Below are 11971 nucleotides of genomic sequence, written 5' to 3'. Positions count from 1 at the left end.
AGTAATTTACCATACTATTCACAAAGGTCTAGTCTCACACTCAACCATCTATAAACAGGGTTCACAAAGAGGATGGGATCATAGTCCTCATCTGGGTTGTACTCGGATCATCATCAGGGTTCTCCTCTAGGTATTCCTCTTCGGTTTCTTTCTCCTCAGGATCCTCACCAGGGTCCTGAAAATGTTGTCCCACAACCAGGATGAGACTATGTCTCAGCAAGTTCTACCCCACTAAGACTTGATTAGGAAACCAATACGCTAACCGGGCTGCCTATACACGCATGGGTTAGAAGACTTACCTTGGCCTCAGATTCCACCTGCATATTAGCACAATTCAATAGGCACCCTAGCAATCACATCACAGATCGATATTTTGATCAATCGACCTAGTCGATTACATGTCAGTTGAACCATTCACCGATCATTTCAATTCAATCAATCAGATTACGACATCAGATCAAATCATTAATCAATCGACCTAGTCGATTACATATTAAAAATACCACTTCCGATCACTTCAATTATTCTAACTCGATTCCCAAATACGAATCACGGTTCTTAGGACACAACTTAAGTATAGGTGGAAAACATAGTCCCACTCGACAACTTTCAACATTCAATAACTTTACGGTCCCACTCGACCATTCTTTAGGTGGCAAATTACGGCCCAATGGGCGCAACCTTTAATAGGTGGCAAATTATAGCCTTATCAGGCGTGACCTTCAATAGGTGGCAGATTACGGCCTTATCAGGCACGACCTTTAATAGGTGGCAATTTACGGCCCAACGGGTGCGACCGATTCAAATTCGGTGGCAAAACTCGGCCCCACCGGCACAGCCATACTTTGGCGCTTTTGAGGTTCTACTCATAACCTTTCACAGTCAAATTCTAATTGAATACCAACACTAATTAATTTTGGGATAAATCCCCACATACTCATCAACTCACTAATTTTCCACAAACCAGTACTCAAATAAATAAACAGATTGCACCACGACAATCGCATAGAATTTCGGTCGTTGGCTAGCCCACCTAATTTCCGAAAAATAAATAAATAAATAAATAAATAAATAAATAAATAAATTCAAAAATTAATAAATAAACACTAAAAATTCAATTTAGGCCCGTAATGCCTAATTTAAGCAAACGGGTCGGGAAAAATCCCGAGATGCATTCAATAAATATTAGAAGCTCTCTACTTGCTAATGATTAAGTCTAACCACCTAACATGCATCATTCAGTCACTAATTTGATTGTTCTAAACTAATCTAACCACCTAATTGCACTTAATTAAATCTAACTAACCCTTAAGCATCATTAGTCTACTAAGCAAGGATTAGTGAGATTACTCACTTGATTAAAAGCAGGGACTGGATCATCACGACGGCGACGCGACGGCGGCCGTAACCCGGACTTTCGGCGGCGTCGACGAACACTCGGGCTGGGCCTACAAGCCTCGCAAGCCCACAGAAAAAGCTGGGCTTGGGCCGAACTTGCTTGGGCCTCGCTGGATTGGGCTTCGCAACTGGGCTTCGGGTTGCTGGGCCTCTTGGTCTTGTGGGCTGAAAACAGAAGATGGGCTGCACTTGCGGACTTGGGCCTCAAATTGATCAACCGCTCACAGGCTGAGTCATATTGGGCTTTTCGATTTGAAGATGGGCCCAAAATTCACGCGAACCAATCGACGGACTGAACTAATGTTGGGCTGCGCTTTGAATGGGCCGAAGACGCTGGAAATTACGGGCTTCGGGCGTGCGACTTCGCTGACTCGGTGGCCGGGCGCATGGACTTTAGTTGACCGAAGACACACGCAAGAGGAGAAATGGGCGGATCGATCTGCCGCAGCTTCGGGCTTCAATTGGCGTGGCAAAGAGGAGAAGCTTCGCCGGTGGTCTTCAACTCGGCTTTGTTGACCGAACAAAGAGCCGACGCTGCCAAGTGGCAGCAAGGCAAGGCTGCTCAGTCCAACCAAAGGCTTCGCTTGTTGCTGTTGTTGACGAGTAAAGTGGAGGCTCGGACGTGTGGCAAGAGAGACAAACGAAGGTGGGGGCGCCGGTGGTGTGCGGGCGTGCGGTTGATTGGCGAGCGGAGAGAGGCGTTGAGGGAGAGAGCTGTAGGTGCGAAGACCAAAGGGAACGACTGAAGATGGTCGTCCAAGCAGAAGAAGACGAAAGGAAATTGAGAGAGCAAAAACAGAAACAAGGCAGGATAGATGAGGGATCGAGAGAGAGAAGGTGTTCGAAGGAGGATGAGGCAGTGGTCTTGGCGTGCAGGAGAAGCAGCTGGTGGAGGGCCCCAAAGTCAAGCAACTCAATCCAATACATTGATTGCATGTTCCCTAAGTCTTTCCACTTGATAAATCCATACATTATCCAATTAAATGCCCAAAATTCCAGCCCCTTATTCAAAACCAAATTTCACAACTTTAATTTCAATTCCATCGCTCAAATTCCCAAATTGAGGTCCAATTTTGACGAAGAAAAATCCCGAACAATTTTTTGTAAGTATTTGACACTCAAAGGCTCGGCTTGAGAATGAAAATTTCCTTTAATTTGGCCCGTACAAATTTCCGTTAATTTTCCGAATCATCCGAAACAATTTTCCGTAAAAATCTCGGAATCTCCGAAAAATCTTCGAGACTAAGTCGACGTTCCGAAAATTGCTCGTGACACCACAAAACTTTCAATTTCTAAAATCGGGTTCGAATTCACGGTTAATTTCCATTCGACGCGTTTTTAGCGTGACCTAGACTACCGGGTAACTTTCAGAATTTTGCAGTGCAAATGACCCATGGTCGATTTTCTTCGAGCCACAATGAACCCACTCGACTCATTGGCGACTCTCGATTGTCATGAAAATCTCGATGACCCAAATACGACACAAGGTACCAAAACAATAGTAAAATCAGTCAAGTGCCGGCCGACAAGAATTTTCCAATTTAGTGGTGTCACCCACGATTAGCCATATATCTCGTCGAACCAACCTATCTCTGATCTCAAATCAACTTATATCTGTGCCATAATGACCTCTAAAGATGAGTACGGTCAAGTAGCCGATTCTTGGTCGAATTCTTAAGTCTATTTGCCTTAAAATTCTTAATGGTTTCCTCAGATAGTCCAGTTATCTCTAGAATGATCAGTTTTGAGAATAGCCCGATAGACGCGTCAATGAAATGCCCGATTTATTCAATAGAAACATGATTGAAAATCTGGGATGTCACACCTACTCCTGGGGCTAAGGAGCCGGATCTATAAGCTTGTGAGGACCATCGTTTGGGTTGATACTGGTCTACCTCAAAGGTTACCCCATCGATTCAAGGCGTGGTACCGTAGCAGGTACAATGGACCCAGGGAGGGCCCTCTTCAGGATGTTGAGGTCCCTGCATCGATGTCTGAGGTTGCCTATGACGAGGGTACATCTGACTCTCCTGATGGATTAGTGGCGAATCCAAGTCCGAGTCCCCAGGAGACTCTGGGGTCTTTAGTTGAGGGTTTAATCGTTTAGTGGACTGTAGTCCTTCTACTTTTGCGGGCCTGTGTAAATAGACTAGTATTGTAAATGATCTAGCAAGTTGTGTATAAAGAAGTGTGGTTTCTTTTTTGAAAGTATGATCCTATTTTTCTATCCCAATTGAGTTTTTGTCTAGGGATTATTTATCTGCTTCCGCATGTGCAATAAAATGAATGGGTCGGTGATGCATCTTGGGACGTCGCATTTCTATTGGCCATAGTGGGATGTGTGCGTACTCGAGGTTCGGGGCATGACATTAGGAGTGCCGAATTAGGTAAAAATATTTTTTTTAAGGAATTTGACCATGACCTTAGCATTATTTGTTGACAATGCTACAGCTTCTACCAACTTAGACACATACTTCACAACCTCTAAGATGTATAAATTCCCATAAAAAAGGTTTAAAGGATCCTATGAAATCAATACCCCAAACATCAAATAATTTATATGCAATAATGTTCGTTTAAAGGCATCTCATTTTTCCTTGAGATAATTCCAGTTCTCTAACACCTATCGCATGAAGAGACATAGGAGTATGTATCTTAAAAAAATATAGGCCAATAAAATCTAAATTGTAAAATCTTAGTTGTAGTTTTGGTGGCACCAAAATGGACACTTGCCTCTCCGTCGTGACAATGATGTAGAATGATTGCCTTCTCTTCGTCTGGAACACATCTCTTTATAACCTGGTTTGTACATACTTTAAACAAGATAGATTCTTCCCAAAAATAATTTTTAACATCAAAAATGAATTTTTTTCTTCTTTTGATATGATAGTTCAAGAGGAAGAATATTACTTACCAAACAATTTACAAAGTATGAGGGAATTTTTGTGGATTTGATGGAAAAAAATTTCTCATCAAGGAACTTTTTCAAAATTGGTCTTACATTTTCCTTTGAATTTAAAATTCTTGACAAGTGATCTGCAATTAAATTTTCAGTTCCCTTATTATCTTTGATTTCCAAATCAAATTCTTGTAGTAATAGAATCCACCTAATCAATCAAGGTTTTGATTCTTTGTTATCAAGCATATACTTAAGAGCAGAATCGTCAAAATAAATTATAATTTTTTAGCTAATTAAATAAGAACGAAATTTATCAAAAGCAAAAACTATCGTCAAAAGTTCATTTTCTGTTGTTGAATAATTCAATTGTGTACCTGACAATGTTTGACTGGCATAGTATATGATTTGAAAAGCTCAAATTTTCTTAGAAGGTAGATTCCAATCTGGTGCTACCATAATTGGTGTCAAAAGTAACTTTTCCTCTTACATGTTAAAAGCCTGCATGCATTCATCAAAAAAATTAAAAATGAGCATCTTTTTTCTAAAAGATTAGAAAGAGGTTTAGCAATCTTTGAAAATTCTTTTATAAATCACTTGTAGAATCCTACATGCCCCAAAAATCCCCAGACAAGTTTCACAGATGTTGGTAGAGGCAATTTTGCAATGATCTTCACTTTGACTCGATTGACTTCTATTCCGTTTCGAGAAATTTTATGCCCAAGCACTATTCTGTCCTACAGCATAAAGTGACACTTCTCCCAATTCAAAACAAGGTTAGGCTCCCCACATCTTTATAAGACCAAAGCCAAATTATTTAAACAAGAATCAAATGATAAATCCAAAATGGAAAAATCATCAATGAAAATCTTAATATATTTTTCAACCATATCAGAAAAAATAGCCATCATGCATCTCTGAAAAGTAGCTAGCGTATTACAAAGACTAAACGGCATTCTTCTAAAAAAAAAAAAAAGTACCATAGGGACATGTGAAAGTAGTTTTCTTTTAATCTTCTAGTGTAATAGGAATTTGATTAGACCTGAAATATCCATCAAGAAAGCAATAAAACTCATGTCCAGCAAGTCTTTCTAACATTTTATCAATAAATAGTAAAGGAAAATTCTAATGGCATCATTTAATTTTCTGTAATCCATACACACGCCACCCAGTAATTGTTCTAGTTGGAATCAACTCATTATTGTCATTTTTCTGAGCAGTCATATCGCATTCTTTGTTACAACTTGTACAGGACTTACCCAAGAAATATCAAAGATAGGATAGATGATACCTATACCTACATCAAGTAGATTAATTATTTTAGCTTCACTACTTCTTGCATCTTTGGGTTCAAACGCCTCTGAGGTTGGATAGTGGGTTTGTATTGTTCTTTCATCAAAATTTTGTGCATGCAAAGGAATGGCTAATTCCCTTGATATTAGCTATATTTCATCCAATTGCACCTTTATGCTTTCTCAACACTCTAAGCAATTTCTCTTCCATCAAGTCTGTCAAAGAAGAAGATAAAATTACTGGCAAAGAAGAAACTTCATCTAAATAAGCATATTTCAAATGAGAATGTAAAGGTTTGAGTTCAAGAATTGGAGGCTCTTCAATTAACGGTTTAGGCTTTTTTGTATGTTGTCCAAACTCTTCAAATTTAATTGCCTTTCGTCTTGAATATGGTGGACTTGCCTCCATGAAATTTGTGTGCTCCTTTATCTCCTCATTCTCAATTTCTATCCCTGCCAAAATAAACATGCTTCAAGTGGATCTTTGAAAATATTTTATTGAAAAACCTTATTGCCAACTTGTCAACTATCTCAACTTTAAAAGAAAAATGATCATCGGATGGATATTTCATTGCTTTAAAAACATTAAAGGAAACAAGATCATCTTGAACTCTAAGAATCAACTTCCCTTATTATACATTAATAAGGGCTCTTCATGTTGCTAGAAAATCTTTCTCAATGTCAAGAACTATGAAATTTGTAGGAAAGATAAATTTGTCAACTTTTACCAAAATATCTTCCATAATACCTCTTGGATATTTAATTAATTGATCAGCCAATTGAAGTGACACTATGGTTGCTTTTATCTAGCCAAATCCTAATTTCTTGAAAACTGAAAAATGCATCAAATTAATGCTTGCACCTAAATCACACAATGCATTTTCAAAGAATCCTAATAATGCAAGGAATAGTAAAACTCCCTAGATCTTTTAACTTTGGAAGTAATTTGTTTTGTAGGATGGCTAAACACTCCTCATTCAACTTCACAGTTTCATAATTCTCCAGTTTCCTTTTGTTTGCCAAAATCTCCTTCAAATATTTTGCATAACTAGGCATCTCCACTAAGGCATCTACAAAATGAATGTTAATGTGCAATTTTTTAAATACATTAAGAAATTTAGAAAATTACTTATCTATTTATGTTGTTGGAGTCGCTAAGGGAATGGAACTGGTGGCACAAATGGCTCAGAATTATTTGGAAAAAGGTTTGACTTTACCTGCCTCCTCTAGTTGTTTATTGATCTCCTCTTCTTTGTCTTTGAAAATCTCTGGTTTAGCATATTCTTCTCCCACTTGTTCACCACTTCTCAAGGTTATAACCTTTATGTTTTTAATTGGATTTTTCTCTGTGTTGCTAGGTGAAGAATCTTGTTGCTTCCCTAACATCATGTTTGCTAACTGAGCCACTTGCATTTCTAGATTTCTGATTGAAGTCTCTTGGTTTTGAAATCTCACATTCATGCTCTTGATGAAATCATGAGTGGTGTTAGTAAGTCTGATGACTATATCTTATAGATTTGACTTCGTCTCTTCTGATAGTTTGAATCTCGATGGTCTTGTCACATTCTGATTATTCAATGAAAAATTTATATGATTGCGCCATCCCAGATTGTACGTATTTGAGTAGGGATTATTCTGTGACTTGTTAAAATTCCCAACAAAATTAGCATTTTCAGTAGGTTGTGAAAAAAGGTTACCTGCCTGACATTTTATGCTAACATGTCCTCCACCACAAAAATCACATGTAAAATTCTAAAGTTTCATGGCTGAAACACTCTTGTTATCTAGCTTTTTGTTGAGTGCTTCATATTGTGCAGCAATTGTAGCGAAAGCATCCACTTCATGAACTCTGTTAGCTTTCAGCATTGGTAACCTCTCAATAGGCCATTGATAACTATCGGATGCCATCTCCTCTAATAGATTTTAGGCTTCTTTTGGTGTTTTATTATTTAGAGTTCCTCCTGCAGCTGCATTAATCATGGAACGAAGATTTGCACTAGACCCATTATAAAAAGTATGTACCTGCATCCATACGGGTAGGCCATGACGTGGCATCTCCTAAGAAATTCTTTGAGTCTTTCACATGCTTCATATAATGATCATTATCCATCTACATAAAATTAGTAATATCGTTACGCATCTTTACAGACTTTGCAACTAGAAAGAGCTTACCAAGAAATTTCTTAGCCATATCATTCCATGTAGTGATCGATCCTGCAAGAACAGAAGAAAGCCAACTCTTAGCTTTGTCTTTCAGAGAGAATGTAAATAATTTCAATCTAATAGCATCATCCATAACTCTATTATATTTAATAGTGTCACATATTTCAAGAAAAGCATTGATGTGAATGTTTGGATCATCACTTGGTAGCCCACTAAATTGCACCGATTGTTGAAGCATTTGAATGAAGGATGGTTTGATCTCAGAGTTGTTTGCTTGAATTGCAGGTCTTTTGATGCTTGATGTGATGCCCTAAACAATCAGGGCAACATAATCTCTCAAGATTCTATGTGGATTTTCATTCTCATCATCTGTCATCTTCTTAGTGTGATTTCTCTACTCTCTTAATTGCCTTCTAAATGTACATTCGATTTTTGGATCAAACTCAATAAGTTTCCCTTGTTGGTTCTGTGTCATAAACTGATGTACATTCTAAAAAAATAATAAAAATAAAATGAAAACTAGATTAACTTAGAATTATCTGATATTAATATTAATTAGTATTAAACTAACAATCCCCGGCAATGGTGCCAAAAACTTGTTCGTAAAATTCTAAACGCAAGTGAACTTGTCAACCAAGTAATATAATGATGAGAAATTGTATTGTCCCACGGGGATTGATAATTAATAAACAAATTAAATAGTAAAAAGAGATTAATTCTAAAATTTATCTAACAAATCAAAATAGAATTGAAAATAAATCAAAACTAAAAATCTTAAAAGCAAAATTTGGAGACTAACCGTAGTAAATTAATAGCAAGCCTACTCAGTTTATTAATCCACTATATCTCTAAGTGAATTTAAATAAACATAAATGCATTAAAATCAATGAATATTTCCGACTTACAATTAGTCTTTTGGATCACTTTATCACCAAAAACTACACAAATAATGTGATATCCCTAACCATGTTTAATTCGTGGTTCTATATTATAAGGATCAATTGCATATTATCACTTTTCGGTCTTAAACATGCAAATCAGATCATTCAAGTGGTGGCCGGTCATTTAAAAGCACTAAGCACAATAACTTATAACTTACATGAATGAAATCACTTGCATGCATAAAAATCACGAAATTCACATAATCATGGTCAGGCAACATTGTAGCCCTAACAAAAGAAAATTAGAACAAGTAGAAGAAGAAACGAAAATATAAATTAAACCAAACATCTTGAATCAAAGAATAAAAATTCTATAACCACTTTTTGTCTTCTCTTCAAAATGTTTGAAAAACTCCCAATGAAAAACGATCTAAAAATAAAAGCCTAGCTGTTCCCTCAAACTCTCCACGCAATCCTATTTATAGGATACATCCAAAACCCTTATCCCTAGATAATTACTTTTTTTTTTTTTTGCTTAAAATCAGGGAGTAAATTAGAGAATTTGTGATTTGATATCTATCTTCCAACGCTTGCAGATAAAATTAAGGAACAAAATCAAGGATTCCCCGATTTAATATCCAACTTCCAATGCTTTCTTATTTGAATTCCTGATTTTTGTCATTTTTTTCCCTTATCTTCTCAATATCTTATTATGCTGTATAAACAAGGAAAATTAAAATAATTAGAAGAAAATCCAAATATTTTCTCATATGTTGCCTTATTCGTTGCCTAAAATAGGTAAAATAACTATACTTTTATAGAGTTATCACTTTCTCTAATTTTCTTTAATTTTTTGAATTCTAGATAAATGTCTGTGTTCAGTTAGTGAAAGAAGCAAAATGTCCATTTCATACTTTCTCTTTAAAAAAAAAGAAAAAGAGAATTCATTTGGTCGTGGAAAAGAAAAGTACCTCAAGTGTTTTGTTTCTCCGTGCAATCAAAGTTATGAATATTCTTGCTTGCTTATAATGCTGTGCAAGAAATGCAAATGATATTCCTAGAGATAATTCTAATATTTCCCTTAGTTTTTGTTTTTTTGATAATTGTGCATATATGGAGGAAACTCTTCATATAAGCCTTTTATTGTGCACATCTTAAACTAATTATAATTATTTATCATGTTACGTCATCCGATACAGACGATATTCATGTCCTCTTTATTACAGGGAGCGTATAGAAATTACATAATCTCTATTTCATGCATTTCTCATCCAATATTGTAACTTTCATTAGACTTTGGCAGCTGCCTATGCAAAGCTTTTAGGCTAAGCAGAAGTCGCAAAAGAATTTGTAGAATCTCAATACGAGAGTGAGCTTGGCAAACTAAGTAATTTTACTAAGAAACTCCCTAAAATGCACTACGAAACTTATGAAAATTACACAACTAGCAACTAAGGTGGCAACTGCACCTATTAGCCTCTACTGAGGTTCATTTCCAATTGTAGTATATTCACGATCACGACAACTTACAGCAAACTCTTAAAAAACCGCTCCACCCAACTCTAAAGAAATTGGTTACGATACCTCTCAACGCATCTACAGAGTAATATAGCTCCAATCCGAGAACAAAACTGTTCTAGATAGACGGCGCAAGCAACCCACGGAGGCAGGCCAGGCCGTACAATCGGGAACTTACCCTGGCGCACTTATAATTCCGAGCAACAAGCGTAAGCCAATCGCAACTTACTGTCCTAAACTCATCCACAAAAAGCTATAAAGACCACCTTCAAAAGGGGCTCGAGAAGCGACCCAATTCTCGCGTGAAAAAAAATGCCTCACTAAATTTCTCGTACAACGATACAATGATGCTCGTGCGTAGCAAGCATGTGGACAATCCTACGCACCAGAATCACTAGAACCACCACGACGATTGTGACATCCTAAAATTCGAGTCCTTTGAGGAATGCATAGATGTGAATTTCGTCAATATATTGCTGGTTGATCTCACTCGGAATTGATCACTCCTGAGATACTGACCTTGAGAGGAAAGGCTAATGAGAACATAACTAATACAACTAAAGAACTTGACTTGGGAAAACGACTTGACCGTGAGACTTGCGTGAGGATGATCCTGTAGATAGGCAGGCCGATTTCAAGGACGACTAGAAGTCGATTCGCAGACAGAACATAATGGAACAATGAGTGATTCCGTTTACTGTTATCGAACCCGCGAACAACCCTATGTTGATCCTTAGTAATCATGTACTTTGAAATAAGAATCTATCCTCCGCAAATTCATGTAGTCAATGACATCCATGTGTCGAAATGTCTTGAACGTGATTTGGTACGAGTCGGTTACGTGTGAATCCTCGAAGCCGCCTGTTAGTTTGAGTTATACTTAAAATGGCATTGGGCGAAATTGACATGGCATGAGAACTAAAGATTGGACTTCGAATGTTCGGGAATATCCGAGATGGACTTTGGACAATGTTACTTCAACAGTTGACAGCGCCGGTTAAGCCGAGTATTGGAAAAAGAGATTTTCGGACCGAGGAAGCGAGCCCATGAAGACGTGGGCCGGGGCTAGGCAAGTGTGGGCCTTAGGCCCAAGGTGGGACAGCCCATGATGGGCCCACAGCAAACAAGTGAGCCCATTGGGCCCAATCCACTATTCATCTTCCAAGCCCATTACCAAGCCTTAAGCCCATTTGAGCCCAACTAATCCCGAGCCCGTTACTATTCATTTCTAAGCCCATTTCTTAGGCCCGCCCAGCATTTTCAGCCTAAGGGCAGAGTGGGAATTGTGCAAGGTAATGACCAAATTGCCCTTAGTTGTAGGGAGAAAAAGGCTAAAGAAGACAGAGAAGATGATGTCTTGCATGGAGACTTGAAGTAGCCATTTAATGGCCTTAATGAGGAGTGCTTTCAGCCCTCACTTCACTCTCTCTCTCCCTCCTTCGGCCTCCCAAACCGTCGAGCTCTCTCTCTCCTTGTTCTCCTTCTCTTCTAGTTTCTATTCCAGCAGACCTTCCTCCAAAGATCTAAGTTGATTGTTGGCTTCCCAAATGAATCAACTCCCGTGCCACCCACCATTGTCTTTAGGAGGCCCAGATTATCCACCCTGACTTGGCCATTCGCCAGTCGGAGCCACCGTTTGACCTGCCGGCCGGCCAGAAGCAAGCGGCAGTCTGACCGCCTGGCCCTATTTTGCTCCAGCTGACCTTCTTGCGAAAAATCGAGTTGTTCGTTGCCTTCCCGTGAGAATCAGCCTTCATGCCACCCACCATCGTGCTCAAAAGGTCGAAATCATTTAGGAGGACCTAGTCGCTCGCCAAACAGAG

The 11971-nt window shown here is 38.2% G+C and overlaps 1 non-coding gene across 1 annotated transcript; it reads left to right on the top strand.

The window, feature by feature from the left end:
- The first annotated feature begins 7624 nt into the window (after positions 1 to 7624).
- Positions 7625 to 7726, top strand: LOC120290977. Its single transcript, XR_005548788.1, has one exon. It is a non-coding gene; the product is annotated as a small nucleolar RNA R71 (small nucleolar RNA).
- The last annotated feature ends 4245 nt before the right edge of the window (positions 7727 to 11971 follow it).

The sequence above is a fragment of the Eucalyptus grandis genome, chromosome 2 (genome assembly GCF_016545825.1).
Source record: "Eucalyptus grandis isolate ANBG69807.140 chromosome 2, ASM1654582v1, whole genome shotgun sequence".
Classification (NCBI taxonomy): domain Eukaryota; kingdom Viridiplantae; phylum Streptophyta; class Magnoliopsida; order Myrtales; family Myrtaceae; genus Eucalyptus; species Eucalyptus grandis.
Note: the sequence above shows the minus strand (reverse complement) of the source record. Positions and strands in the feature narration are given on the sequence as shown.